Here is a 6,379-nt window from a genome sequence, read left to right on the forward strand (position 1 = left end):
TGACTGGGTCACATCAGACTGTATTATACAGACATTCTAAACAACAAGCTTCTGTGGCCATTTTACAGGCCCCAGCCAGGGGGGGCAGGGCATGAAGAAGAAGAAAAAGAAAGAGGGGGGAGCTCAGCATGGCAGCTGTCATCAGAAGGTGTGTCACTGGAGGGGGGGCTTGAGGTCACTCTGCTCAGTCGGTCTCCGTGGGGATGGTCCTTAATGCATGCCGCTCTCTCTCTCTCTCCTTTTCGTTCTCTCCCTCTGTCTCCCCCTCTCCATCCTGCTCCATCCTTTCCTCTTTATTTCCCTCCCTCTCCCTTTCCTCACTCCACCCCCTTCTCTCACTATCTCTCTCCCTCCGTGTCTTTCCCTCTCGTCCTTTCCACCCTCTTTCCCTCCCTCTCTCCATCCCCTTCTCTCTCTCACCATCCACCCCCCCTTTCCCGCTGCATCCTTTCCTCAGTTTTTCCTACCCAGCTCTCTCTCTCTTTCCCTTTCTCTCTATCTCTCTCTCCATCCCTCCCTCTCTCTCCCCCTCTCTCCACCCCCCCCCCAGCCCCCAGGCTTTGTGAAGAAGCCCTTCATGTCACAAGAGTTCATCAGCCAACATGCCGTGGAGCACAGAGGCCGCCTCATCTGCAAATACTTCCTGGGTGGGCGCTGCCGCAAGGTGAGAGCCTCGCAGGGGGTGCGGAGGGGAGGCGAAGGAGGGAGGCGCCTGGCCTGACTCACTTGCATCTCCTGCAGGAGGACCAGTGTAAATTCGAGCATGAGCTGGTGATCCTGGACAAGAAACTAGAGCTGTGCAAGTACTACGTGCAGGGTTACTGCACTAAGGGAGAGAGCTGCATCTACATGCACAATATTGGGGGCAGCGTGTGGCTCAGTGGGCTAAGCCTGTGTACCTGTAATCACAAGGTTGCCAGTTCAAACCCAGCCTCAGCATGTCTGTGGATCCTTCAGCAAGGCCCTTACCCCCCAGCTCCCTGGGCGCCCCAACAGGTGGCTGCCCTTTGCGGACAACTTACTCTGCAAAGAGCAAGTTGAGGGAGGCGTAAAAACAATTTCCCCACGGGGATCAATAAAGTATCAATTATTATTATCCTCTGTGGCTGCCGGCCCCAGGTTCGAAGGTAAGATGCATATGCATAACACAAGCCAAAAGGATTACATCAGCTGCAAAGCTACTCAGATACATTAGAGTACCTCTCCTGGAATAGAAAAAAATATGTAGCTTAGTGAATGTAGTGGAAATCATAAGACTATGGAGTCTGATTGAGAAGCAGCGTGGTTTTATTGCAATAAAGAAAATGCCTGCTCAGTCAAACACCTACAGAGAACTTATTTCATCAAAGAATATTCTTTATATAATGGAATCAGAACAATTCATCCATATAAAATGGGTACAAAAGCGTTTCAGAATCATCACAAGCAAAGCCGCAGGATTATTACAAAGATATTAATATATTAATTATGAGAATAAGAATGAAATGTTTTTAAATCCTGATTCATCTTGGTTATGTGTATTTCTCCAGCTTGATTAGGAGAAATGTTGCTGTTATGCTTGATTACATCAGGGTATTTTATCCAGTTCATTGTAAGAACCCTCTTCCATGTTGCTTATACAATACGTGAATTACTAGATTCATCTTGATTACATCTATTTCACTAGCTTGCTTAGGGGAAATGTTGCTGTTATATCTGATTACTGCTCCTCACAGATCCTCCTCCTCAACTTCAACATTCACCTTCTCATTAATCACCCCCATCCATGTTCCCCGTTCAGAGAACTCCTGCTCCTCTCCATTGCTCTTAATCTTCTTAATTTTAGCAGTAAATGGGATCTGCCCGCATTCCTGCTTGTTGACTAGTAATTTAACAGTTATCTTTTTATGAGATGGGACAGTGATCTCCAACTCTTCCCTCATGGTCATAGATGTCTCTTTCGTGGAACTGGTGCCATACGATCCTTTGTATGAGATTGAGACATCTGATTTTAAATCTACTAGAAATTTCCATGCATAAGACACAGTGCAGTTCAAACCCCAAGTATGATCCCAAGTGGTTGTTCCAGACTCAGTTTTTGTCCACGACATATTAAACTTGTACTTCTGCTCCACGCTACTACGGTTGATGTAAGTTTCTTTCTGGACAACAGATGGTGTGTGAGTCAGTTCATGGACTTTCATGAAGTCCACAGAGATGATCTTATACTCAGGACTGACGATGTCTCCGATGGTTGCGGTGAATTCACAATACTTGTCTGGCCCATCCTTGGCAACTTCAATGTTGAGGCGTCCACGGTGAATTTGACTCACAAATTTATCATTGTCACCTTTAAACAAAACCTTCTCACCTTTCTTGAAAACTTCAAATTCACAATGTTTGTCAGAGGGATTCTTAGCTGCCTCAACAAAATCAATACCACCTCTGGTAAATCGACTGAGGTATACACCTCTCCGATCTCTCATAAGAACTTTATGGTGTCCAACCTTTTCTAAGAGGAACTTGCACCAAGGGTCTTTTGTCTTCTTGCAGCACTCAATAGGATATATTCCATTTCGTTCAATCGGGCTCCAGTAGTTGCCATCGAGATCCATCAGAGCCACTCCCTCTTCTGCCTTAATGAAGGCTTCAAGCGAACCGAAACCAGCGACAATTGACTGAAACAAAAATGCACAATTGTACAAAGGACCTATATGTAGGTAATTAAAGTAATACAGCAGTAACAGTTGGTGATCAGGAGATACAATATTGTTGAATGTGCGTATTCAGTGTTCTGTAAAATAAAAATAGAGTAATCTCTATTGTAAAATAAAGGGAAAGTTATTAACTGACAGCTTACATTGTACACTATATGAAAACGCATGAAAATATATTGAGCGTGTAACTAAATGTACAACAAAGTGTTTAATAAAATAATGTTTTTAACAGATCATGCAAACTGCACATATGCAGTGGTGGACAGTTACACCAGCACAGATGTCTTTGTACTGTCATTGTAAATGTGTGTTGTTGTTTTTTTATTGTTCCTCCTGTTTTGGCAGGGGGGGGGGGGGGGGGGGCTCCCTAGGCAGCAGAAGGACTGATGATGATCAGGGGACTGTGACGACCCCGAACCTGGGGCTTGGTGCCACCGAGGGGGGGGGGGGGCATTTGGGGGCTGTTCTTTCTCTGGTCTGTACATTTGGAGTTTGTAGTGAATGGATCTGTAAGGAGTGGCTGTGACTGACAGCAGTCATTATTAGCGAACGCTAACGATTTACTAGCACCTGGAATTAGACAACAGCTAATCAAAATGAAACACAGACTGGGCATTTACTTAGAAAGCACATCCAATGTGGTCTGTGTGGATGAGAGAATATCAGGCAATAAACCTACAAAATACTAAAATATACAGAGTGATCAATGCATGAAAAACATATCAGGAAATGCAAAATTTAAATGTAATAAGAAAACAGAGACAGTTATTGTGACAGAGACACAGCTCACCATTCTGTGCTTCAGAATGATCTTCTAATGTAACCTGAAATTCAAATATGATTCATGAATGCAATTATATTTCCTGTACAGAATTAGTTATGAAATAAGGACACAATAAGAGGCCGTAATGGATGTCGGACCACAGCAGGGCTGACACGCAGCAGGCCATGTAGAGCTGCCCTTACCTGCACTCACTTCTACTGTCTCTCTCCAAAGGAGTGGAGCTTATTTTTGGTGATGAGCTCCTACTGCTGGTGCTTCCTGGAGAATCTGGCCAAAGACAGAAGATGATCAGTGGACTTGTGGCTGTATAGATGATGCTTCCTTCAAGTACTAAGATGAATAATCAAATGTGTACTTTATATTTCTGTAATACTATATGTTAAATAAATAAAAAAACAGAATACCGTATCCTTTTCAGAAATGACATTATTTTCATCATTCTGATTGGCCAGATGTGTTTTTGATCCACGTGGTCGTGTTTCGTTATACTGATATGTCAGATGTGTTTGACAGACAGGGTCATGTGGGTGTGTGTATTAGTGATGGGAAGTTCGGCTCAATTAACTGCTTCGATTCTTTGGAACTGTCCGTTGTAATGAATCAATTCTAAAATCGATTCTATGATTCACTTTTTTTTCGCCATTTTTTTGCGCCTGACCATATGACTGAACGAATCATGGGATCGGATAACTGTCTCAAGGTTACGTTATTTGACTGAAAGATAGCGCTGGTGTTCAACAAAAATGTTCAGCTTAAGTATTCACAATAATAAAAAAAAACAATATATAAAAAGGGTGTCGATGCTGAATAAACACGTGTGTATATATAGTTCTTATTTTCTTAAGCCAAATTCATGTGCATGAGTATGAAGGACTACATCACAGTTAACAACTGCAATAGTACCAATACAATCACACATACACATACAATAAACATGAGTAAACTTGCATACGTTGTTGTGTAAACGTCAAAGTTAATAAATATCTTAGTTTGTTCTTTGATGAAAGACATATAGTTTTATTATACAGAAATACAATAATTTACTGTTGTGATAAATGATGAAGAGCTGCGTTTATTTTACTCCTTTTAACAGCGTAACTGCATTTCCGCAGTAAACGCCGCAATGGCTCTTGGGATCGGTTCGCGAACCGTTCGTTTGAGTCACCGACCGAGTGTCCGAAAACCCGTAAGTTCGAATCGTTCATCGAACAGGCTCTCGGGTTTTTTTGGAGAGACCAGGTACTCGGCCGTTCGGGTGTCCTTGGCACCAGACGGAAGTCCACGAACGGCCGAACGGGGGGGGGGGGGGGGCACCTACCGGTGACCACGAACTCAGTTTTATTTATTTTTTTTCTTTTACATACAGTATACCACATTTTCCACTTTCAATTATTTGTAGCCTATATAATTTATTCTTAAATTAAAATAAATTTTAAATTAACAATGACTGGTAGGCTACACAAAGAGTGGAATAAAAACTTACATCTTACCTAATGTAGAAGAATCCGCCTCTTTTTCCGATTTGCGTAGATGTCCACTATCTTCTCTCCTGCTAAATTTGCAGTCAACTCGTTTTCTATGTGCAGTAGGGAAAGACCGGAAAAATCAGTCATTGCAGATCGGAGCCAATTTCTTATTCTTCTCATCACTGATTAAGTTCTTTATGAGGCAGCAGAACTAACGGGCAGTGTGAGAGCGAGCTGAAGGAGTCGGTAAAAGTTTGCATATTGATCCTTCCGCACTTCATTTGTAGGTTTTTCAAGGGTGATCGGCGATGGGATAGCACATTTAACAATGTCCATTTCAGCAGTGCCCCCCCTAAACTCCGCCTATGCCTAAAAGTGATAAAACAAGTGCAGACGAAACATGAAAAATAAATTCGAAATCGCGGGGGATGCTTTTGGGTGTTGAATAGCCAAAGATCAGTTTTAAAAACGTTTTAAAATAATTATAAAAATCGATTCGTTCAGACTTACGAATCGGTTCAACTCATTCACTAAAAAAACCGAGTTAAAAAGAACGATTCGTTCGCGAATCGGCCATCACTATAGTGTATCGTTACTGTGTATTGTCTGGTGTGGGGTGACCGACAGAACCATATATGCTGCCACAGGTGAAAATGAAAGCAGATGTCACCAAAGCGGTTTCAATAATCTTTAAGAGAATAAAAATACATTACCTGTATTTATTAATGTACTATTCTTAAATACGGTTTAAGGAATAATATAACTTTTAGCAGGATTAATTTAAACTAACTCAAACACGTCCAAACCTTCTGTAACGGGGGTCAGACCGCAGCCACATGTGTCCCGACTTTCAGCATTTTTAAAAGAAGAAAACACCTAAACACTTTATATTTAGCCAGTTTAAAGAAGAAGAATTTTAGCAGTATTTGTCAATGTTTTATTAAGGTGTTAGGTATAAGATGGAAGAAAGCATTTAACCAACAAACTTTTAGGAAGAATTACCCTTCTGGTGCTTCCTTGAGAAGATGGTGGAACGGCTGAAGTTCTGAATCTGGCCAAAGACAGAAGATGATCAGCGGAACAACAAGTTTAAAGAAGAAGAAAAAAAAAGGGTGAGGGTAAAATGCGGATTCCGCCACGACGCTGAAGTTGGCTCCTTATTCGCAGCTCCTTATTCGGATTTTCCGGTCCACCTTAAATGCTTCGCAGCCCAATGCAATGACGCTATTGCGCCTGTAGGGGGGCAAATTTAATACCTTAAACCTCTCTGGGGCAGGCAAATATCAACTTCTCAGTACACATCAGGTATCCTACTATACAGAAAAAGTGACATTGTCCCGGCCCAGACTGATTTAATGCTTTAAAAATCAGATGGAAACAAGGCATGTCATACTATAGCACACCCAAAAAAGAGAATTCGAGGAGCTCAGCAA

The 6,379-nt window shown here is 42.1% G+C and overlaps 1 long non-coding RNA gene across 1 annotated transcript; it reads right to left on the minus strand.

Annotated features, from left to right (window-relative positions):
* Window positions 1-1,269: 1,269 nt before the first annotated feature.
* On the minus strand, window positions 1,270-6,140 carry LOC140590844 (uncharacterized). The gene is made up of 5 exons (XR_011991696.1): window positions 5,949-6,140; window positions 4,971-5,056; window positions 3,663-3,747; window positions 3,487-3,520; window positions 1,270-2,657 (listed from the first exon to the last, which is right to left on the minus strand). It is a non-coding gene; the product is annotated as an uncharacterized lncRNA (long non-coding RNA).
* Between the last annotated feature and the right edge of the window lie 239 nt (window positions 6,141-6,379).

The sequence above is a fragment of the Paramormyrops kingsleyae genome, chromosome 5, assembly GCF_048594095.1.
Source record: "Paramormyrops kingsleyae isolate MSU_618 chromosome 5, PKINGS_0.4, whole genome shotgun sequence".
Classification (NCBI taxonomy): domain Eukaryota; kingdom Metazoa; phylum Chordata; class Actinopteri; order Osteoglossiformes; family Mormyridae; genus Paramormyrops; species Paramormyrops kingsleyae.